This window comes from Pelmatolapia mariae, linkage group LG3_W (genome assembly GCF_036321145.2).
Source record: "Pelmatolapia mariae isolate MD_Pm_ZW linkage group LG3_W, Pm_UMD_F_2, whole genome shotgun sequence".
NCBI lineage: Eukaryota > Metazoa > Chordata > Actinopteri > Cichliformes > Cichlidae > Pelmatolapia > Pelmatolapia mariae.
Window position 1 is genome coordinate 48,982,624 of NC_086229.1, and position 26,080 is coordinate 49,008,703.

Here is a 26,080-nt window from a genome sequence, read left to right on the forward strand (position 1 = left end):
GTGGTGGAGGGGGAGGGTGTGCAACGTTTGTCAAGCAAGACATTCCATATAGACTCCTGGGTAAAGGCAATGATTTGGAGTATATTGCTATTGAGGTTTGGGACAGGAATGAACCAAATGTTATTGTGAATTCCTACAATCCTTGTGCCAGATTGGAGCTGCTGCGTCTTCGTTCGATTGAAGGAAGTGACTGTCGTGGAGTTATTTGGTGTGGGGATTTTAATGCCCATAGCAGAGTGTGGGGAGGTACACGCACGGATAAAAATGGTAAGGTAATTGAGGAATTGATGGATACATGCAATTTGGTGTGCCTGAATGATGGTAGGGGGACCCGATGTAATGTTGTTAATGGAACAGAGTCAGTTTTGGATTTAACTCTAGTCTCAACTGTCCTTGCAGGAATAAGTCAGTGGACCATCAGAACAGACACCACCATAGGCAGTGACCACTATCCTGTTTTCTGTGATGTTGGAGGGCAGATACGGGTGTCTCTAAGAGAGGTGCATCAGAAGTGGAGTTTTCATAGGGCTGACTGGACAAAATTCCAAGAACTATGTGAGGACACAATTGGCAAGGTTGATGAGTCTGGTAGCGTTGAACAAATGAATAATCAGTTTATTGAAGTGCTTATGGTAGCCGCCAAGGCCTCAATCCCGACCAGTAAAGGCATGGAGAGTAGGACTTTGGTGCCATGGTGGACAGAGGAATGTCGACATGCTGTGAAGGAAAGGAACAAGGCATTTAAATTTCTCCGAAGAACCCTTAACACACAAGCTCTGATTGAATACAAAATAGCAGTGGCAGTGGTCAGGAGAACAGTGAGACAAGCTAAGCGGAGCAGTTGGAGGTTGTTCTGTTCTAAAATAGGAAGAACCACTCCAGTGGGGGAGGTCTGGGGCATGGTCAGAAGAATGGGAGGTGACCGGCGGGAATGGGATTACCCAGTTCTATCTTCGGGCCAACAGAACTTTGTAACGGCTCAGGAAAAAGTGGAGGTTATGGTGAAAACTTTTGCTAAGATTCATAGCTCTGATAACATCTCAGTGTTGGGAAAGGACAGAATGTGCCAAACTAAAACACGATATTCGGAGGATTTAGTAAGAAAGGCGCACATGGACAGTAGTCTGGATGCGGTGTTTTCTCGGGAGGAACTGGTGAGAGCACTTCAAAAACCAAAGCCCACAGCCCCGGGAAAGGATCAAATTTGTTATTTAATGTTGAAACACCTTGGTACGAAAGCGCTTAATAAACTGCTGTGTTTGGTTAACACAGTTTGGATTAAGGGTGAGCTCCCAAGTACTTGGAAGGAGGCTGTTATTGTGCCAATAAGAAAACCCGGGAAGGATCCATCTAAACCAGATAGCTACAGACCAATCGCTCTTACATCAAATGTGTGCAAGTTAATGGAACGTATGATAATGGCAAGACTGTCCTTTGAACTGGAAAGAAAAGGGGCTTTAGCCAATTACCAAAGTGGTTTCAGGACAGCTCGGAACACGACTGATGCTGTTATTAGACTTGAGAATGTTGTTAGGAAAGCGCAGGCCAATAAAGAGTCTGTTTTGGCAGTGTTTTTTGACATAGAAAAGGCATATGATATGTTGTGGAGGGATGGGCTTTTAATCAAGTTGCGTAAGTTGGGTATTGGTGGCAGGACATTTAATTGGATCCAAGACTTTTTATCTGGTAGGAAGATCCAAGTGCGAATTGGGTCTACAATTTCTAGTCAGTGCACGGTTGAGAATGGGACGCCACAGGGCAGTGCGATTAGTCCCCTGCTTTTTGTTATAATGATCAATGATGTTTTTTCTGATGTTCCTGAGGGTATTGGGAGGTCTTTGTTTGCTGATGATGGTGTGTTATGGAAAAAAGGAAGAAATATTGAGCACCTAGTGGGCAAGGTTCAGGAGGCTGTGAATATGGTGGTCGAGTGGGGATTTGATTGGGGATTCAGGTTTTCGGTGGAAAAAACAAAAATGTTCTTTACCAAAAGAACAGTGAGTGAGACTTTGACATTGAAACTGTATGACGAGGAAATTGGGAAAGTGAGCTCTTTTAAGTACTTAGGTGTTGTGTTTGATTCAAGACTGACATGGAGGGAGCATATTGACCGGATTGAAACCAAATGTAAAAAAGTTGTTAATGTTATGAGGTGTGTAGCTGGGAGGGGTTGGGGAGCAAGCTCTTCTGCTTTGAAAAGACTTTACCAGGCATTGATTAGATCTGTCTTCGATTATGGGTGTGTGGGATATGGTTCAGCAGCTCGTTCTTTGTTGAGGCGTTTGGATGTTTTGCAATCGGAAGCCCTTAGAGTGTGCTGTGGAGCTTTTAAAACGTCTCCAGTCAGTGCCCTACAGGTGGAGATGGGAGAAATGCCCCTGGATCTTAGGAGGAAGCAAGTATCAGTGAATTACTGGGTTCATCTTGGTGGTCATGGTGACGCACATCCTACAAAGGAGGTACTTTTGGAGTGCTGGGAGTATGGAAAAAGTCAGAAGGATCATTTTGGAAAGGTGGGGAATCAGTGGGCTAAGGAGTGTCATGTGTATGAACTTAAAATATGTCCTGCAGTTGTGTTCCCTGTGGTTCCTCCATGGTTATTGGAGACCCCTCCTGTGGACTGGTACTTGCTGGATCTGAAGAGGAAATTGAAAGGAAAAGTCGATCTTGTTTCAGCATTTCATTTTCACAGCTCGAATGAATACCCTGGGTATGTTCATGTGTTCACGGATGGTGCTAAAAGTCCAGATACTGGGATTACAGGGTTTGGAATAGTAGTTCCATCCAAAAATATTGAGATAAACAGACGCACTTCGGATGGCCTTTCAGTGTACACGGTTGAAATGGTAGCAATTTTGGTAGCATTGAAATGGATAGAGTGTTCAAAACTCAGGCAGGTAGTAGTATGTTCGGACTCAGCAGCTGTTCTTTCAAGTCTACAATCGTTTTGTTCGAAGACAAGGCAGGGTATGCTGTTTACTATTCTGGAGACTATAAGCAGAATAAGGTGTTGTGGTGGCAATATTCACTTTCTTTGGGTGCCAGCTCATGTAGGAATCAGTGGAAATGAAAAGGTGGATAGGCTGGCAAAAGGAGCATTGACTAAATATAGGACTGAGATGGAAATTAAAAGCAGCGGATCTGAAGCAAAGGGTATTGTTTGGAGGCAGGTTGTTCAGGAGTGGCAGGAGCGGTGGGATTCAGGGAGTAAGGGCAGGCACTTGTATCATTTTAAGAAGGAGGTGGCAGGGTGTAGGTTGTATGGGGGTAATAGGAGAGAAGAGGTGGTCATTACCAGGCTTAGACTGGGGCATTGTGCGTTAAATAAAACACTACAGATGATAGGAGAACATGAGACGGGGCTTTGTGGGGTGTGCCAGGAGGAGGAGGAGACGGTAGAGCATGTAATACTGCGGTGCAAGGGTTATGATGTGGAGAGAAAAGTTCTGCAGAATAGATTGAGGGAGCGGGGAATCAGGAAATTTAATCTGAAGAGTGTGTTGGAGGGTAGTAGGGCACAGGTGAGGGACTTAGTGGGGTTTTTGAAGGCTGTAGGTGTGTTTGAAATAGTGTGAGGGTTTTTTTTTTTTATTTTTTTTTTTTTTGTGATACAGTTTGTAAGTTCACTGTCTGACCCATACTCCGGAACAGTAGGAGGCGGTAATGCTCCTTTTACGTTGGTTGCCAACCGCCGTTAAAAACAAAGAAGAAGAAGAAGAAGAAGAGTGCGAATGCCCGCTCGTTACTCCGAAAGAAACTTGTGGAACGTTAATATCCGAACAGAAATAAAAACATTTGTGAAGGTTTAATAAAGGAGGACGTGCCGTGGTATGTTACGGACTTTTGAACTGGAACAGCTAACACTCTGCACTTGGCTAGCTGCATTTACCGCCTTTGCAGCAATTTTGTCTTCAGGAGCGCTTTTGTGGTAAGTTTTATTTTTTCTGAAACTATAGTTCTCCTTTGTAATATGGTTTTTTATCGTCATAAATGTACAACTGTAGCAGGCATTTAAGAATTACATGCATGAGTCGTTTTATCCATGTCGCCTTGGCCCCAAAGTGTTTTGCATGAATTATGATAATAAGCTCACATTTAGTATAACACATTATTAGTCCCAGCAGAGGCACTGCTCATACTTTTCTAATCTCTTACTATTTTAAAAGAAGTCTTTAGAAGGCGTTTCTGGATTTGCAGATTATAAACTGCCTTGTGGTTAAATTGTTGAATCAATATGCACTGCTGCGCTGGTTCACACTTAGCGCATACATGGATATTGACTTTGGCTAACCCATTTGCTAACTGGTGGAACTTGAAACTTACGTTTAGTTCTCTGGAGTTGTACATATTAAAACTGGGGCAGCAAAATTGTAGGCACAGGACACACTTACAAAAGCAGTGATTATCATTACATAATTAGGCGGTAGAACTTGGTTTACGTTGCAAATAAATGTAGAAGCTTCTGAACTGTAAAATTGTTGTGCCTGGTCTATTTTAGGTTAACTTAAGGGTGAATCCATCAATAATATATTTACCAAACAGTTATTTTTTTCGTTTTATTTTATTCTGATGCCCAGTGTTCATTAGTGAAAGTCTTAGTTTTTTTTCTGTCAGGGGTTGGGTCTGTGACCCAGCATTTTGAGTTTTTGTATTTTGGACAAAGTTGTGAACAATATCTTAGTAGCATCCTTGTTTAGATTTCACACAACATTGTGACACTTTGACAGTGTGAGAAGCATCTCCATGCTTGGGATCTGTCTACAACAGTTTCCATGTCACATAATGGGAAACACTACATGTTTTTAATGTGTGTAGACCTTCTATAATGTTCCTAGCCCAACCATACATCGCAGTACAAATGAAAAAAAATATATAACTCCTATTGACTTTCTGTTGTTATTGCTACGAAGAGGTATGACTTTGCTTTACTAAAAGTACTATTTTTGTCAGTTTATTTTTCTCAAATCTTTGGTGTGTTGTGGCTTTTTTGTTGTTCAAACAATTGATTTCTGAGCTAGTAATAATCCAGAAATGTTACTTGTATAGATGAAACTAAGAGAAATAGGAATGCACTAACATGTAGTAATTTTGTTTTCTGTAGATGATGCATACTGATAGACCAGATATTAGTGAAGTGCCACTTGGACTCCTCCTGATCAGAGCCAATTCCAGCGATGCAACATTCTTCTGCCCTGAGAAGACTGCAGTTTTGGTCGAGGGTAACATGATCATTGATTTCACCACCCTGGCTGATGCATTTCTAGTAATATTTGGACTGACCTACGCCCTGCACCTAAGTTACCCAAAATGTTTGGCCAACATTTTTGACTTTATTCAGAAGGTTTTGATGGGTCTGGAGGGTGGGGAGTTGAAGCCCAAAGTGCTGAGTCTTAAAAATGATCTTTTGGCAGCAGAATAATGTCCAGGATTCCTACACAGCCCTCAAGTGCCTGTTAAAGCAAGTAATTCAGTTTATCATGTTTCCAAGTCTGGATAAGTTTAAAAAAAAAAGAGAGAGAGAGAGAATAGAATAAAGAAATCTTTGCAGACTCTGTTTCATACTTCATTATCTAAAAGCCACATCCAAAGTAAAAGGGGTGATTTTTTTTTCTTTTTTCTTTTTCCCCATCATCACTTGTGTTTTAGTTGATTTTGATTGTGTTTTTAGTCAGATAACTGTAAATCCATACAGAAAATGAAGGACAATCTCACTACATTTCTGGCTTCTAGGTGGGATCTTGAATGTCACTTAAGGAACGTTCCTCCTGAACTACTCATAACTGACATAAGGCGCTAAGGAGGTTTATAACACTTTGTTTTATGTTTCTAAAGAAGTATTTTTCTATTTAAAGTTTTATTGCTCTGTTGTTGAGACTGTGATTGCACTCTACAAATGTGCATTTTGCATAACCACAATATTGGCATATTAAAAAGGTTACCAATTATATTTCAGTGTATTAGCTGCACTATACGGTAATTTACTTTCATTCAGTTTTCCCACCTAATAATGCAGGATTTTCTTTTCCTTTTGTTTTTTTAATAAAAAGGCCATACTCATGTGTTAATCAAATGTGAATACTCTTAAAACATGTTGTGAAATTCTTTATTTCTAATATTGTAACCTTGTGCCAAAACTGGACATTTCTGACATTATTCCCTATAAAATGTGGTGGATTTATGTCTTTGGGCTTTTTGTCAGAAAAGCTATGTGTTAAAGTAACTCAATAAATTTGTAACTTGAATTTATATTTTCTGTCTTATGTTTTTACAAGTGTAATTATTTGGGGCACATTTTTTTTTATATAAAATTCAAAATACAGTAGATTTGGATATTACAAGAGTTTGTATTTTAAATTTTTGAGTTGTATTAGCTTAAAATGGTTAACATTTTGAAACTAAATATTAATTCCTAAAAGTTACTTAAGCTAGATTTGTACTTGAAACTCAAAATATGGAGTAGAGAGTGCTAAACCAAAAATGTGGATATAACATAAAAACATTTATCAATGGTACTTAAAAATATTTATCTAAAGCTAATAAATAAAGTGTTTATTTAAATTTTATTTTTAAGTTTTAGTTACTTAAAATATTTTATGTAATCAGTTTCACCAAAGGTTTTGAGTTAAATTAACTTATTGGGTTTTACAGTGCAGTTATTAAAGTAGTAACAAGTCACTAGAACCTTTAGACTGTCTGCATACTCCAGAGAAGCCTGCACAAAGCCTCTAGTTGGAGGAGGTAGTGGGTTTGACTCACTATCACTAACTCTCACTAACTCACTGTCAGACTGAATTTAAAGCGTTGTTATACAGGGTGACCATATTTTGATTTCGAAAAAAGAGGACATTTGGCCCAGTCATGAAGAGCGTTAACAATACTATTTGCCTAAACAAAATTTTAACATATTTAAATGATGCCTTCTCTGTGCAGTTAATGAATGGTGAAATAAAGAATCTCATATAGGCTTTTACAAGTCAACAACTGCAAAAAACAAGCAAAAAGCTTAAAAACCTCTTGAATTAAATAATGGTACAGAATCAAGGCCTCATCTGTATAAGAAAAATTACGAGTACCGGGAAGGTACGAGGGAAATTTCTTTTGCAGTTCGTCTGAAAAGCTGCACTTGTGCATTGGCATCTTTTAAACATCAGGTGTGCTGCTGCATGCTGTCTGTCCCATCTGTGAGCACATAACATCCTCTGTAGGCCTATAGAAAATCCCGGACATTTTCATCAATCTCGAAAATCCCCCCGGACGCCCCGGACAGAACGTGAAAAGTGAAAACGTCCGGGGAAAAGTGGACAGTTGGTCACCCTATGTTATAGTTAACCTGGCTGAGCAGGTGATACATGTACTGAAGGTTAGAGTCCTTGCTGCAGGGCCTGGGTTTGAATCTGCCTCAGTCCATTACCTGTGTGATTTCCCCCATACTCCTGTTTACTATCTGCACTCTGCTATCTAAAACACAACAAAACACCACATGTTCAAAAATCACTGCCAGCTTGATTAATAAGGAGACATACAGCCATCTATTTGTTGTATCCCATCTGCAGTTTACATCTGGGATAGAGTATGAAAATGTATAGATGATTCCCACAGTTCCCCAGTATATGTGTGGGAAGATGGGAGCAGAGAGGTGTGGGTGTTTGAAATGTAGCAATGTTGGAACTTTATGCAGGAAAAGCAGGAGCAGGATTTACAGGCTACTTATCACCAAGAACTTCTATTCAACTAATAAAACTGTTTCCACTATAATCAGGTGACAAACTAAAGTCATTTCCTCATATATAAGCTGACCTAAACTAAAACTTAAGCAGTAATATATTTTAATTTGTATATTCTGCCTGGCCAACTGTTGCTATGTGGAGGGTGAGCTTAGTCCACAAAACCAAAAGTTCAAGAAATTATTCTTCACTTTTGTTCAGTCAATAAAAAAAAAGCTGCACACAAGTGCAGTTCCTCAACTGGGAGGCCAAACTATCACCTTCTTAACCAGAGTTGGCAAAAGTACAGACATAGTACAAATACTACTGTTAAAAATACTCTAGTAAAAGTTGAAGTATTGATTCAGCTTCTTTACTCAAACAAAAGTAAAAAAGTACAGGCTCTGAAATGTACTGAAAGTAAGAGGTAAAAATGCAACTTAAAAACACACACACACACACACATAGATAGATAGTGGAGATAACCTCAGAAAGTAGATGGCCAAATTTAATTTTTACATTTTAGATTTTGGTCTTCAATAATAGTAGGTTTGGTCCTGCTACTTTTGGGCTCTTCATGTTTGGATGTTGGATCCCAGTTCTCGTACCTGACAGATTACTGAAAATTTAAAAATAAATAAATAAATAAAACCTGAGATACAAAAAAGATTTTCAATAATCTCATGCATCATCACAGTTTCATGCAAACTGAACTTTAAAAATAAGTGAACAATCTGTGAACAATAAACACAAAGCATATGATTATTAAATCAACGATGATAAAGGCAAATGCAGCCTACTTTAAATCACATTATCATACAGGTAATTAGGGATGGGTATCGAAAACCGGTTCTTGTTGAGAACCGGTTCCCACTGTTTCAATTCCTTGGAATTGTTTGGCATTTTTACAAACGATTCCCTTATCGATTCCAGTCGCCCCGAATGACGTCACCACATTGCGGAGCGTCATTTGCTGGGCAGGAAACATGGCGCCTAAGCGGCTCAAACGCTCAAAAGTTTGGTTATACTTTACGAGAACGGATGACAACAGGGCAACTTGCAATACTTGCAAAGTAGATATTTCATTTAAGGGAGGAAACACTACGAATATGCAAAAGCATTTGCTCACAAAACACGCGATAACCTTAAATGAATGTCGTGTTTTTAATTCCGCTCCGGACTCGTGAATCTCAACCCAACAGCAGCAGTAACGTTTGCACGTCCTCTCCCGTTAATGCGGCAGGTAAATAATCAGCTAACAGTGCATATTATGTTAGCGCGATCTGCCTTATTACAAAACCTGACATTACTGTGCATTTAGGTGACCATGATGAGAGAGACAGAGTCTGGCTGGCTCAGATGCTGGCAGTTCTCACTGCAGTCTACCGGTAGCGTCTCCTTTCAGGCCAGGATAGACGAATGTCACCGAGCAGTGACTAAGTTTGTGGTCAAAGGCTTGCACCCATTTGCCACAGCAGATGCCCCCGATTTTCGGTAAGTGAATGTGTTTAATTGTAGGCAGGGACATTACTGGATATTCTTGTGTAATTGCTACAGAATAATTTATGTTATACTTTGTTATTGCTACAGAAGAATATTTATTTTATTATTTTACATTTACAATTTTTTTTCCTGGGGACCCTGTGACACCCCATTGAAGAGCCATAGGCTGTGGATCTCTTAAGATCTCACTGTTGGGTTTGTAAGGCCATGTTACTCCTAAATTTCTATCTTGTTCAAAGAGAAGATATAAAACAAAGTTCTAAGCTACTTGACCTTAGTGTTCTCCTTTTTTAAAAAATAAGATTCGATAAGAGAATCGATAAGAGAATCGATAAAGAATCGAATCGTTAAACAGAATCAAAAATGGAATCGGAATCGTGAAAATCTTATCAATACCCATCCCTACAGGTAATTACAAACATTTATGAAGAACTAAATGCAGCATTAACATGAAGCTTATGTGTAAGTTCAATAGGGAAGATCTGTAATCACTCAGCTGCCTGCTTTCTTGGGTGTTCGACTGCTTTCCTGTTCTTTACATCATTATTACTTTTTCAGATAGAGCACAAAGTCACGTTCAGTCTCATCAGATCAGCTGATGGATAAGCTAATACTCTTTTACACATTAGACTGGGAAATCTCATATAAAGCACACTTTGGTAGATGATGTCCCTTGATTTTAGCTCTGCCATTAAAATTTGTAAAAATGTAAACAAACATACTTTGAGATTTTAAATCATTTAAAAAATATATATATTTTTATGATAACACATGCATTATAAGAAAATATGATTGTGAAACCTAATACACATGACAATCTCTTAAGTTTTTTAAAGCATCATAAGAAATACGGTTAGCATTTGTGGATGAACAGAGGAATAAATTTACCAGCATGAAAAGAAATTAATAATCTGAGATTGGTCATCCAAACTTCCACAAAAGAAACATCATGGACATTTTAAAGGAAAAAGTTTTTTGGTTTTTTTTTTTGTCAAACCCTCTATCTCATTTTAGAAACTTCTGAAAAGGTCCAATGATCTCTCAGCCAGTGTATCAGCTGATCTCTGGCAGTAACAACAATCTCACCTCAAAATCAACAGAAGTTTCATGTTTTTATTTTATGTTGTTCTGATTTTCTTTACTTTCCTTTCTGATTTGTGATCGTTTACTATTAGTATTATTATTATTAGTAGTAATATTTTAAGGCACATGGAATATGTTACATGGAAAAGTGTTTACTATTTGGAAAAGAAACTTACCATCAATGACAAGAACATTTAAACTGCTGTATGAAGCTGGAGACAGAGAGTTTCCATAACCACAGATGTACCATCCTGTGTCTGACTTGATCAGCTGTGTGATGGTCGCATACAGTCCAGGTGTAGAGCCTGGTCTGTACACTCTAAGAAATAAAATGTTGTATTTACTCCACCCAGTTATGTCAACCGGTTCCACACAACTGGGTTAGTTAAATATAAAATGTATGATACATTTAATTTGAACAAGAAATTTTAAGTATATCTGATAACATTTGGCTAATTAAATGCAAATCAAAAGAATCATGTTGTATTAGCTGAATATCATAATGTTGATCTAACTAACCTTGTTGACTTAAATTGAGAAGACTAAATAAAATCTACTCAACCAAAACAAGCTCTACTTACTTTAAGAAATAACATGTTGTATTTACTCCACCCAGTTATGTCAACCGGTTCCACACAACTGGGTTAGTGAAATATAAAATGTATGATACATTTAATTTGAACAAGAAATTTTAAGTACATCTGATAAATCTACTCATCCAAAACATGCTCTACTGAAACTATAGGATTAAATCACTTTAACAGAATTGCAACTTACTCTATTTAAGTTTGTAAATTAAATAAATCGGACACAAGTTTATTCAGTTAACCTAACTTTAATAACACTTTGTGTAAAACTTGTTGAAGCACACTTTAAACAATTCAAATGCTTCTAGATCTGTTTTCATAAAAAAATCTTTACATATATTCAAGTGGATTATAAGTGCAGAAAGACAAGATACAGAATGTCATGCTAAACCGAAATGATTAAAACTGGAAAGTGTTGTGATTCCAACATTTTTAACATTAACATGACTTATTTTAAACTTGATTGGGCCACAATGAAAAGCCCACAATACAGCCCTGCAAACAGCAGGTAGAAATTACTTTAGTGTCATTTTTGTCCATATTTAGAAAAATAATCTTTGCTTCAAAACTTAAACTGAAGTCCAAAGTTAGGAGCAGTCTTTTTCAGTGTAGTTGGATGTTGGTAAAGGTTCAAGAACAAAGAACGCAGAAAAGTGAAAGGCTTGCAGAAGTTCTTGTCGCAATTCAAACAGAACAGTTTATGAAGTGCAAGGAGAAGGGTTGGAGAACCTTAAAGTTCAGTGTCCTCTATTTAGACTCAGATTTAGACTGTAGATTAGTCCAAGCAGGAGGGCACACCCCATTGCCACATCACTAAGAGCTTGCAGCACAGTGCATCCTTCTATGATGACACCAATGTCCTCAGGTGTATCTGCAGAGTCTGCTCCTTCATGTCTGACAACATAGACTCCCAAAGTCAGCTGCTCCGTTTCTCTGCTTGCACCAAGATCCACATCCTTTAAATAAAAATAAAGAAAAAGATAAGTTAATTGCATACATATACATATGGAAAAGTAAGTCCACCTTCCATTTCCTATCCCAAATTAAAAAAAGGAAAATAACTGATTGTTTTCCTTTTTTAACTTACCAAGAATTCCTTGAACAGGTCATCTGGCTTTTCATTTAAGTAGACACAGACAGCTTTCAGAATGCATTCCCGTCGAACATCAATGCTGGGATTCTGGTGGAGATAAGAACTCAATATGAGGGAAGTTTCCTATTTTGGTTCCTTTCAACCTCTTTACAAAACAAAGTCAAAAATATTAACAAAGATACAAGTGACTGTCTCAAAACACTTAAGATGGTTGTTTATATGGGAGAAATACTCTTTAACTGATATCAGTTCGCTTCCAGGACACAAGGAGCATGTAAAGATAACTGGTTCTCCTGATCTACTTGAAGAATCAATATGACATCGACTCAAATGTGTTTTGAGAGCATTCCATGTTTTAAATGAACAAGGGCATTCATAGTATGTGCATGGATATGAGTGTCTTTGACCATAATGGCCATGCTTTAATCTGTAATGCTTTAGTAATTGGTACCTTGTCAAAACACTTTCAGCACATTGTCTGCACTTCCACATTTAAAACCTAGAAAAAAATGAAAGAAGTTTGTTAGTCATCATCAATAACTGATTCTTTTTTAAAGAGCATAGATTTGTTTATCTATTTTGTACATGTTCCATTGATACCTCAAATACTTACAACCACATCTGAGCCACTTTTGTTGCATCTATTGAGAGACAGAACTAGCTAACCAACCTAAAATGAAAAGAGAACACACAAATTGTTACTTTGATGAGCAATGGAAACTGATACAAGGAGTTAAATGCATTATATATAACAGTATTGCACATTATTCTGCTCTTCAATGACAACAGATGAACGCATGTGTTATACTTTACAAATCAAAGTGTTAATCGCTTAAATCCCTGAGTTTGACACTAAACCAGAAATCAACATGGAGTCGAATTCTTTCAAACAATGTAGCAAATTAATTGATCCATGTTTCTAAAACACACTATACATACATTTCATTCTTCAAACTACAGGATCGCTGGCGCTCCTGGTGGTCATTACTGATGTCAGGCAGCAGGTGCGGTAGATGTTGGGAGTAATTTTAAAACTAACAGTCTTAGTAGGCAAGTCTCACCTTAACAGCAATCGCAAAAGATTTTGGAAAATTACACCGAAGCGGGTTCAGCAATATTTGTTAAATGTCTTCATACTTCTAACACGTGAGAGAGGTATACAAGCTAGAGCAGCGGTCCCCAACTTTTTTTGCGCCACGGACCAGTTTATTGCTGACAAGATTTTCACGGACCGGCCTTTAAGGTGTCGCGGATAAATACAACAAAATAAAACTAGTACCGGTACCGAAAAAAAGACGATTTATTCATAACACACGTGAAAAGACCCAGGAAAACCGATTTAACGATAAAAAGGATAACAACATAACCCTGAAAACCATACATTTTACACCTGAACCTCAACTCTCGCGGTCCGGTACCAAACGACTCACAGACCGGTACGGGTCCGAGGCACGGGGGTTGGGGACCGCTAAGCTAGAGTATTAAAAAAGTTACCAGGCATCATTTGTTTAAAAAAAAATGCAAAAGTATTCCCGAAATTGTCAGATGTTTATCAGTTAGTATACATTAATCAAATTTGTCATCCTTAAATTGTTGTACTTACCAAATAATCCTCAGATGGCGATGGATTCTATCCAGGATACTAAGCACATGCAAGTTTTAGTTGAAAATGGCGGATGATCAAACTTCAACACTGCACATGTGCAAACTCAAAAGTACGGAGAGCCTATTAGGACAATCCTCTTTAAATTAAAGTGCTCTTCATTTTAAATGGACTTTTTACGTTGGATTTAATTTACTGAATTTTGTTGTATTGAAATATTGTGTTGTTAATTAAATTCAAAACAACATACTTGTGTTTAAAGTTAAAAATCAATTGGTGGCATTAGTTTTAACATAAAACATTTACATAATGCTACCAACATCAGTGTGTCATTTCTTAGAGTGTATTCAGTGCTGTATCTGCCACTCTCAGCTTTGTTATTAGTTGTGTCAATGAGGATCTCCCCTTCATTCTTACACTGATTCTTAAGAAAAAACCGCCTCAGTCCATACGCAGTATTGGAACATGAAAATGTGATCTTTTCTCCCTTGGTTTCTGTGTAATAAAAAGTATCCTTTTTATCCAGATTTGTAAAATAGAAGAACATTAATTAGTTTGAAGAGATCCTGTAAGCTGTTATATTATGATTTTATTTCCTGGATAAACACAGTTTTCATTTCATATTAAATCAGTCCAATCAGAAAAACACATTCTTACCTGATCCCCTCAGAATCAACACGTTTGTTGTAAAATAATTAATGTAGCCATGCGAAATGTTACCTTCATACTATGAGTTGCAGACCCTTGAAGTACACAGGGGTGAGTGGGAATGTTTGTTCTTTTGTCTTATTTTGTGCAGCATTTTTGGGACTCACAGTTAGAAGATGAGCCTGGTATTAAAGCTTATATAAAAAGAGACTTAGTAGAGTTTTGTTATTAAAATCATGATATAGCCCATGATACTGATACTCTAAATCAGTTATAGAGAACAACAAAATCTGAACAAAAGCAAGACTTTTTTTTGGCTGTGATAGTTGGTTTGGGTGTAAAACTGAGTTGGTTTTAGCGGAGCTTAAAGTTGAATCAATAAATCATTGCATATTGTTGGAATTACAATGATGTGGTGAGTTATTTCAGTTGTTAAATCCCATATAACATGCACACTTACATATTCGGTGTTTAAGTCTGACATTATTAGCCATTTCCAGCTCCAGACTCAACTTCAGATCCCAAAGTCAAACGAACACTGCAGCATTACTGAGAGTTAAAAACTGTCTAAATTCTTTCATCTTTACAGTTTTTCCCTATTCTTTACACACAACTACTTGTACTTCAGACACAGTGACTACAACATGTAACTGATGCACCAAGCCCCTGAACCAATTCTGCTAAACTACAAGCTGATTGCTGAGTTTACTTTTGTCTGTATGTCATATTTACAATTAAAAACACATTTAATCCAATTAGATATTGATATTTTCATATAGGAATTGATCCTGAAACATGAAACACTGGTATTGGAAGATATTTCAGGATCACTCCTCATGCCACAACCTCTCAGTCAGTGAATGCGATGGTAGACATCGGTGAGGAGGAGAGTGTGTCGCAAAAACACATAAATATGACTGGCTGCAGTTTAAACAAGAAGCAGATACTAAGTAAGAGAAGAAACCGCATCAGCCCATCCAAGCTAAGGCTTTTGATTTTTCTGAATCTCAACATGTAATGAGGACGTACTGCTAGTGAGTTTGGATCTGTTTCTGTCTGTGGATTTTTTGCAGTGTTTTTGTTTTTGTGTTGAATTAAAATCAAAAGTTTGATTAAAATATTAAAGAAAGGTAAGAATGCCTGCTTTTGTAACAGAACAAATACACAAAATTAGGCAATTATAAGGCTTCTCAAAAAAAACCCACTAAATGTAAAACACACAAGTGATTCATATTTGACAAGTAAGGCTAAAATATGAGACTGAACATTATTACTCTTAGAAATAATAATCTTAGAAATTAGTCAGGAGAACAACTGAGATAATCCATCCACAATACGAAGTTAGTCATTGATATACTGCTGCATGGGCTGGGGAGTTACATCGTAAGGTTTTTAAAACTGATCTTTAAAATGAACAATGGTAATAAAAACAGAGAGAGCCGGACAGTGATCACTGACTGCTTTTAGATGCTTGTTCAGATTAAATAGAACAAGATAGAAAGCATTAAAACATGTTAAAAACACACAACAGCCTTAATAAATGCAGGGTAGTTTGGACCTGGAATCAGGGTTCATACGTCACCACTTAAAGACCGGATTATAGCAGGTTAAAGTTGCTTGTATTAATTTATTAATGACTTATATAAACGTGGTCCATATTACTAAATGAGAGTTATTGGGGGTGGGGGTCTTCTGATTTCAGTGACTTTTAGTACAAACTCACCATTTGAAACTCTGACCTCAAAGCCATAGTATGAATCTGGAGCAGAAGAGTTTCCCAAACCACACCTGTACATGCCTGAGTCAGACTTGATCATGTGTGTGAAGGTCACAAACACAATTCCTCTTCCTGGAGATCCATCTTTATGATCAATGCTGTATCTCCCACTCTGAGCTGTGCTTCTTTCTGTTTTAATGAGGATATTTTCTGATCGCTCACAGTTTTCCTTACAGAAGAATTTTGTGCTTCCAGACAAACGTAATTCACACCAAGCTGTAACATTTCCTCCTTCAGCTGCAGACCAAATATTATGTTTTGCCTTGACGAGCACAGCTGAATCTATCAAAAGCAAAATAAAATTAATAATAAAAAATAATAATATGGATAGTCATATTCAGGGAATAAAGAGGAATATTATTGAATGTATTTATTTATAAATCACCACCATTTTGCACTGTTGTATTTTGAAATTATTTAATATTAAATATTAAAAGTAAATGGCATGATTTGCCAAATGGTGCCAAGTAAAAAGTTAAAGGATTTCTTGAATGTGAACCTGTTTGTAATGTCTGAAGGGGAAAACAAATATCTATGTCTATCAGCGAGGGCAGCAGGCTAAACAGAGACACCCAGAGATAATGTATTCCTCTATCCAATTGACCAGTTTGCATCTGGGATAGATAAAGTACATATAAGTATAAATTGTTTCCACAAAACAGAGAGTGTGTGGGAAGATGGGAGCAGACAGGTGTGGGTGTTTAAAATGTAGCATTGCTGGAACTTTATGCAGGAAATGCAGGAGCAGCATTTACAGGCTATTTATCACCAAGAAGTATCATCTGTGGACAAACTAAAGTGATTTCCTCGTCTCCTTTTCAGTTTGTGGGTGAGCGTCAGAGCTGATTACACAGAGTAACCTGTAACATTTAAACATAAGCAGTTTAAAGTTTCAGAGCTCTAATGTGCAGCTGTGAAGTTAGACATAAACAACAGTAGGTCTGTGGAGACGCCACCAAACTGTTTCCACTGTGTGCACCTGTGATAATCAAGCGTGACTGTGTCGCACATATCTATAAATGTCATCTAACCACAGTGTGTGAGGCATACATGGATAAGTCCGTGGTTGAGTCTGATTAGTTTATTAGAGTCAAATACATTTTATGTCAGATATTTTACATTTACTCCATTAAGTTTAAGTTATGTATGTGCATTAGTGATTGATCATGTGTATCATGTGTATGGATGTCAACTATAAAGAGACACTCTGCTGAGTGTCAGAGTTGCATGTCTTTGCTATTTTGTTTTCCTGTTTCTCAAAGATATAATTTTCAGATACTGTCCCCCTGCTTCAGATATTTGTTAGGCCCATATATGTTCTCTAATTTTTTTTATAACACACTGCACGCCACACTGATATACAACAGGTTTGAAAATCCCCTGGCTGATGTAAAATATTGTAACATAGCATTTGCTAATTAAAGTGGAGACATGAGAAGAAATGTAATTATATGTTTTTTTGGTTTGAGTTTCATTACCAGTGGACAAAACACACAAAAAAAACATTCCTTGGAAAATGGTCAGGTACAAGGACTGGATTGAAAAAAAAAACAGTGTCAATGTTCAACAAAACATTTTGAGAGATCTTTACAAGAAAGCCTGTCTCCTGGGAAACTAAACATGCAGACATGCAGGGTGGTTCGGAATTTACACCATGCTGTAAAACTGAAATCCAATAAAACTTTCATTTGATGTTTTAATACGATCATTCAGCTGTAATCTGAAAAGAGAAAATGTTCACACAGCACTTTACTTAGACTGATTTGGTTGGTGTGCATGAGCTTTTTAGACATTCACTGCACATTGAATTATGTTGCATGATCACATTTAATTACTGCAGTAAGAGTCACATTTAGATGAACAACAACAAAACTATTTCAACATTACAATCTTAATTTTGGTAAAACTGTTGGTTCCGGATTAAGATCTGAAACCTCTTTACATTTGACAGCAAAACAACTTTATTTATAAACTAAAGCAGAGAAACGATAAGATGGTGACAAGATAACAATTTGCTGAAGACACCAAACCTTTTGACCTGCATGAAAATGTGACCAACTATGGTGATATGCAACCACTTAATTTATCTTCTGATGAGAAGCTTCCTCAGCAGAAAAGCAGAATGCAAGAGGCGTTTAGTTGCAGTATTTATGTATAGGTCACATGAATATTTTAGGCAGTCAGAGCCCAGAATTAAACATGAAACCACAAGTTACCTTACAACTTTGTTCTGTTTGTTCTGACCATTTTTATGAACCCATGGAATTTTATATCAAAGAGTTATGTTGTTTTATCTAAACGAGGCAGAAAATCCTCCTTCAATGTTTATTTTTAGACTTTGTTTCTACACATTTTCTATACAGACTCTGTTCAGGCTCTTATCTGACTTATAATTATAGAAATAAGTTCAAACGAAAAGAAACTGAATGATTTTGTTTTCATTCACTTTAGTTCATTTGAACAGAAGAGCTGATAATTGCAGGCTGATGGCAGGTTTGTACAGATCCAAAACATAAAAGTACAAAGGAAACTGAAAACTAAACTCCTGAAACATACAGCTTCCATGTGATGTTTTACTCGATGTGGTTTCATGACATTTTTTCCAAGATCAAAATTGACCTTGAACAATAAACACAAAACAAATCAATACTAAATAAATAGCGATGCAGACGAATGCAGTAATATAATAATCATATTATCATACAGGCAAATACAAACATTCATCAAACACAAAATGCAGCATTAACATGAAGCTTAAGCTTATGTTCAATAGAAAAAATCTCTAATCACTCAATTTAAGGAAACATCACATTATTTTGAATTTAAAAAATTTGTAAATCATACAGTAGACAAAAATATATGAATTAAAACCAAATGTTTACAATCTCTTCCAGTTACAGTTACATTTTGGGAACAATAGTTACAAAGAAAGTAAAAACAGGCTACAATCTTTGTCATCATAACATTGAATCAGTTTTACTTGCTAATATTTAATATAGAGCTACTGAAGTTACAAAAGTACACCAAGAAAACAGAAACACAGTGAAGCAAAGAAAATGGGAGGTAAAATAAATAAGATCAAAAATATCAAAATGAAATGATAGTCCTTTTGGAATTTGGATCCAAGTTCACATACCCAGCAGATAACTGAAAATAAAATAAACAACATAAAACATGACATGTACAACAGGGTTTAAACAACCTTATGCAACATCACAGTTTTAACAAATATGATAAAAAAATATAAATATCATAAATTCAACAGGTTTGCTTCAGAGCAGCTTACATATACTGCAGTGTCAGGAAACAGGACTAAAGGTGCTTTCACACTTTTAGATATGACATCATGAAATGATGATATTGTGGAATAACCTCAGAAAAGAAGCAAAATATGTTGTATGCTGTTATACCTAAGTAATTACATAAACATGTTTCTGTCTGAAATAACAATTGTTCGCTTTGTCTTCACTTCCGTCTGCTGATGAAGAAACTCTGACAACACATAACATCACCTCTTTTGACTAGGTTTCACTGAGAAAGTCACACTGACAGCATGAATCAAAACACTCACTGAAACCTGCAACAACAGACAGAAAACAAGTGACACAAACTCACCTCCACACAAAGCATATGTGTCATGGTCTGGGTGGGTGCCAGTGTTTCTCCCTCCGAGCCGGCATCTCCACCCCTGGGAGGAGCCACTGTGTTCTGCTTATTTTTCGCACCTGTGGGTAATTAATTACCGGCAAACCGGCAACCTTCCGATTACAAGACAAACTCTTGAGCCACGATCGCCCCTCCACACTTTTGACTTTAGTGGCTTTTAGTACAACCTCACCATTTGAAACTCTGTCCTCAAAGTCATAGCATGATTCTGGGATGGAAGATTTTCCCAAAGCACACCTGTACATTCCTGAGTCAGACTTGATCATGTGCGTGAAGGTCAAAAACACAAATCCTCTTCCTGAAGATCCATCTTCATATTTAATGCTGTATCTCCCACTCTGAGCTGTGCTTCCATCTGTTTTAATGAGGATATCTTCTGCTCGCTCACATTTTTCCTAACAGAAGAACTTTGTGCTCTCTCTCTCTCTCCATATATATATATATATATATATATATATATGCTGTATGAAAATATGTGTATTAATAAAATGTTTCATGAAGATCAAATAAAGATCAACCTGAAGATCACCAGTCCTCACGTGACAAGAAGCAGAAGAAGAGGATATGGAGGATTTTCATTCTGGTTTTGATCCTGATGCAGAAAAGTTGTTACACTTCAGAAGAACAGCGTCTGACACTGCACTCCGTCTGTATCTGTCAGATTCAATTCAATTCAATTCATTTTATTTATATAGCGCCAAATCACAACAACAGTCGCCTCATGGCGCTTCATATTGTACAGTAGATCATACAATAATAGATACAGAGAAAAACCCAACAATCATATGACCCACTATGAGCAAGCACTTTGGCAACAGTGGGAAGGAAAAACTCCCTTTTAACAGGAAGAAACCTCCGGCAGAACCAGGCTCAGGGAGGGGCCCACAAGGGGAAATTTGGTTGTATCAGCAGCAAAAACAAACATATACAGTGGGACACAAAAGTTTGGGCAACCTTGTTAATAGTCATTATTTTCCTGTATAAATCGTTGGTTGTTACAATAAAAATGTCAGTTAAATATATCATATAGGAGACACACACAGTGATATTTGAGAAGTGAAATGAAGTTTATTAGTTTGACAGAAAGTGTGCAATAATTGTTTAAACAAAATCAGGCAGGTGCATAAATTTGGGCACTTATTGATTCCAAAACCTTTAGAACTAATTATTGGAACTCAAACTGGCTTGGTAAGCTCAGTGACCCCTGACCTACATACACAGGTGAATCCAACAATGAGAAAGAGTATTTAAAGGGGTCAATTGTAAGTGTCCCTCCTCTTTTAATTTTCTCTGAAGAGTAGCAACATGGGGGTCTCAAAACAACTCTCAAATGACCTGAAGACAAAGATTGTTCACCATCATGGTTTAGGGGAAGGATACAGAAGGCTGTCTCAGAGATTTAAGCTGTCTGTTTCCACAGTTAGGAACATTTTGAGAAAATGGAAAACCACAGGCTCAGTTCAAGTTAAGGCTCGAAGTGGCAGACCAAGAAAAATTTCGGATAGACAGATGCAACGAATGGTGAGAACAGTCAGAGTCAACCCACAGACCAGCACCAAAGACCTACAACATCATCTTGCAGCAGATGGAGTCACTGTGCATCGTTCAACCATTCGGCACACTTTACACAAGGAGATGCTGTATGCGAGAGTGATGCAGAGGAAGCCTTTTCTCCGCCCAGAGCACAAACAGAGCCGCTTGAGGTATGCTAAAGCACATTTGGACAAGCCAGCTTCATTCTGGAATAAGGTGCTGTGGACTGATGAAACTAAAATTGAGTTATTTGGGCATAACAAGGGGCGTTATGCATGGAGGAAAAAGAACACAGCATTCCAAGAAAAACACCTGCTACCTACAGTAAAATATGGTGGTGGTCCCATCATGCTGTGGGGCTGTGTGGCCAGTGCAGGGACTGGGAATCTTGTCAAAGTTGAGGGACACATGGATTCCACTCAGTATCAGCAGATTCTGGAGACCATTGTCCAGGAATCAGTGACAAAGCTGAAGCTGTGCCGGGGCTGGATCTTTCAACAAGACAACGACCCGAAACACTGCTCAAAACCCACTAAGGCATTCATGCAGAGGAACAAGTACAGCGTTCTGGAATCATCTCAGTCCCCAGACCTGAATATTATTGAAAATCTGTGGTGTGAGTTAAAGAGAGCTGTCCATGCTCGAAGCCATCAAACCTGAATGAACTAGAGATGTTTTGTAAAGAGGAATGGTCCAAAATACCTTCAACCACAATCCAGACTCTCATTGGAACCTACAGGAAGCGTTTAGAGGCTGTAATTTCTGCAAAAGGCGGATCTACTAAACATTGATTTCATTTCTTTTTTTGTGGTGCCCAAATTTATGCACCTGCCTGATTTTGTTTAAACAATTATTGCACACTTTCTGTAAATCCAATAAACTTCATTTCACTTCTCAAATATCACTGTGTGTGTCTCCTATATGATATATTTAACTGACATTTTTTATTGTAACAACCACTGATTTATACAGGAAAATAATGACTATTAACAAGGTTGCCCAAACTTTTGCAGATGACTGGAAAGGAAAAACTCAATGCATCATGGGAATCCCCCGGGAGCCTACGTCTATTGCAGCACAACTAAGTGAGGATTCAGGGTCACCTGGTCCATCCCTAACTATATGCTTTACCAAAAAGGAAAGTTTTAAGCCTAATCTTAAAAGCAGATATAGTGTCTGTCTCCCGAATCCAAACTGGAAGCTGGTTCCACAGAAGAGGGGCCTGAAAACTGAAGGCTCCTCTGTGAGGAGCAGGATTTTGAATTCAATTCTGGATTTAACAGGTAGCCAATGAAGGGAAGCCAAAACAGGAGAAATATGCTCTCTCTTTCTAGTACCTGTCAGTACTCTTGCTGCAGCATTTTGGATTAGCTGAAGGCTTTTCAGGGAGTTTTTTTAGGACATCCTGATAATAATGAATTGCAGTAGTCCAGCCTGGAAGTAATAAATACATGAACTAGTTTTTTAGCGTCACTCTGAGACAGAATATTTCTAATTTTAGAGATGCTGCGCAAATGGAAGAAAGCAGTCTTACATATTTGTTTAATATGTGCATTGAAGGACATGTCTTGGTCAAAAATGACTGCAAGGTTTCTCACAGTGTTACTGGAGGCCAAGGTAATGCCATCCAAAGTAAGAATCTAGTCAGATACCATATTTCTAAGATTTTCAGGGCCGAGTAAAATAACGTCAGTTTTATCAGAATTAAGAAGCAGAAAGTTAGCGGCCATCCAGGTCTTTATGTCTTTAAGACATTCCTGCAGTTTAAATAATTGGTGTGTGTTACCTGGCTTCATGGACAGATCATCAGAAAACTGAACTTACTCAGCAAGTTGTTTCCTTTTTATCACTTCCTTCAACTTTTTAGAAATGCATTCATCACATGCTAATGAGGATTATGATGTGATAATGAAAGATATGTATTGTGATGGATGAAGTTTAAAAGCAGGAGTCGTAACAGGAATTATTAGAAAAGCAGTTTTTTTAATTAACCCAAAAAGTTATATTAAAAACCAAGAGTCTGGAGCTCATAAAAGAGGTCAAAGAAACAAAACTGAAGTCAGGAAACAAAATGTAAACTTGACAAAACAACTGACCTCCCAAACAAACATAACTGACCTAACCAAGAAAAGACACACAAGAGTACATGTAATTGCTGTTCAGACCACTCTGACACATTAGGTGTCACGGACCCGGTTCCAGGGACTCGGGGTCCGTGAGCAGTGTGGACTATTATTATTATTATTATTATTTGAGGGTTGTGTCTTCTGCACTGCTGGGCCCTGTTTCAGAAAGCGGGTTTAGAAAACTCAGAGTTAAAAATGATACTCAGGGTTGAGTAACCCCGAACTGTCCAACTCGGAATATTCGGTTTCAGAAAGGCTGATAACAATTAGTTCAATCAATGCGGAGTTGCTTTAACTCCAAGTTAAGCGCGCGCACGAGGATACATAAAGCCCTGATTAGTGGAGCACAGATTAAGCGAGTCACCATGGAGACGGAGGGAAAGAAGGCGTGGTCAATGTATTTTACAGCGCTTGAGGCCGAAATTCTGATGGCAGCATATGCCGATAACATGCAAATTTTGCGGAAAAAAAGTAACACAGCCTCAGCTGCAAAAGAAAGGGAGCATGCATGGCAAAACATAGCCGACAGAGTCAATGCGTGAGTATTAATTTAAACATTGATCTAGGGATTTCCACCCATTTAACACGTTATTTTATTGTATTTCATTTTATTTTTTATTTTATACATTTTATTTTGTGATGTGATGTGAGCGCAGGTGCAACCCAACAGGCCCCAAACGTTCCTGGCAGCAAGTAAAAATGAAATATAAAAATATAGTCCAAACAGGTGTAATTGTATTATGAGCCATAGTGCTTGGTCTGTTTGTCCTATGTAAATCAATTGCAGTTAGAGGCTACATTAATTTTCTTTCTGTAAGCACTTCTTGAAATTATCTGAGCACATTACAAGTACATATTTGCTTACTCTGTATGCTCAAATGTGACCCGTTATAGCCAACAGAAAAAAAGCGGAGGCCCGAAAAACAGGTGGGGGTCCTCCACCACCACCACTCACAGAGGCTGAGCAGTTGGCCCCCAGCCAAAACAGTGGGCGCCCTGTGGCTGAAGGCATCTCTGCGGGGACATCCTCTGAGCCAATAACCCCGCAAGACACAAGTGCCTACATAAGAGGTAAATTCAAAATAATACATGATGTGCATACATCCTTTCTTCACAGTCACCTTTGCAGTGCTACTCATTCATTTGATAAACTCTTTACCATAATGAATTATTTTGTAGTGAAGTTATTTTCCTACTGATTTTGCCTTCCCTCAGTCTTGGTTGTCTTTGAGAGCATAATGACAATGAACTGTAAGGTGATTGGTATATGTTTGTTAATTGCCATTTGGTCCCTTGTAAGTTCTAAGTGACCTGTATAAACCTCATATTCTATCAGTTGATGGTGATGGTGTACTGCATCTGGTGCAGCCTCCTGTTGAGCCAGACCAACATGCAGTTGTGAGTACTCTTAATACTCCACAGATTATATGAGTTTACAGTACAACAGCAATGTTGTTAATGTCTTTACTACAGGAAAATAATGAAGAGACATTGACAGCTGTTACAGAGGAGGAAGCAACAGAGACACTTTATGAGGTTTACATCTTACAATGGAAAATATAACAATTGAATAAAATGTGGTACTATAATAAAACCGTGGACTTTCTATGTCTCTAACAGAGTGATGATGGAAATGCAGAGGAAGAGGGTCCAGCCACTTCTCCAACAAACCTTTCCTCAGTAAGATGTTCAGCACTGATTTACAACCAACCTTAGGCATGTACTATGGATGTCAATGCTATTTCCTGTGTTTCCATAGCTCCCTGTAAAGCAGCTGTATAAGAAATATTTGATCAAGAAAACAAAAAAATGCGACTTGGAAATGGAACACTTCAAGCAGCAGATCCAAAAGACCAAGATTGAGATTTTACTGCTGGAACATCAGTTAAGGGTGGGTGAAGTGGTCAGAGATGGACGAATTATTTCAGTGTTTGAACAACATAATAATATACTTATTCATACTTTGTGTACAGGAAATACAGGCGACCAATAAAGCCAGTTGAACAAAAAATCTGTTTATTCTTCTTTCAACATGTTGAGGTGATGGGTCAAAGGAAATGATTGTGACATATGGTGTCTCTGACTGCTCTTCTTGTATGTCCGTGGGAGGGTCAGGATGTTCATGGTTTGGATCACTGCTGATGTTTGGTTCAGAAGGACAGTGTTCTCCTCTAATTGTGGCAATGTTGTGAAGAATCACACATGCCACAATAATGTCACATGCCCTTTCTGGGGTGACCCTGAGTCTGTGAAGGCACTGGAACCGGGCCTTAAGCATTCCGATAGTCATTTCAACTCTGGCTCTTGTCCTGCAATGAGCCAGATTATATCGCTGCTGTGGGCCTGGTTCAGGGTAAACATGGATACCCCCTATCACCAAGCAAGTAGCCAGTGAACTCTCCTAAGACAGAAGGATACACTTCAGTTCAAATGTCCCTGTAGCAATTGGTCTTTATATATTTTAAAGTATTTTCAACTCACCATGTCCAAATTTTGTGCTCAGTGTACATTCACGAAAAATTCGTGAGTCATGAACAGAGCCTGGCCACTTGGCTTCCACATTTGTGATAATGTTGGCAGCATCACATATGATCTTCACAGTGCAGAGAACACAAATTAGCATCCATTACTATAATGAAATCATTTGTTAGTTTGAAATGCTACAGGGAACTATGTACCTGTACATTAATGCTGTGGAAAGACTTCCTGTTCACATAGTCTCCTTCATTTACTGAAGGAGCAATGATTGGAATGTGAG

The 26,080-nt window shown here is 37.8% G+C and overlaps 1 long non-coding RNA gene across 1 annotated transcript; it reads left to right on the plus strand.

Moving 5' to 3' along the window:
* Nucleotides 1-24,357: 24,357 nt before the first annotated feature.
* On the plus strand, nucleotides 24,358-25,123 carry LOC134624565 (uncharacterized). The gene is made up of 4 exons (XR_010093581.1): nucleotides 24,358-24,393; nucleotides 24,659-24,858; nucleotides 24,943-25,002; nucleotides 25,082-25,123. It is a non-coding gene; the product is annotated as an uncharacterized LOC134624565 (long non-coding RNA).
* The last annotated feature ends 957 nt before the right edge of the window (nucleotides 25,124-26,080 follow it).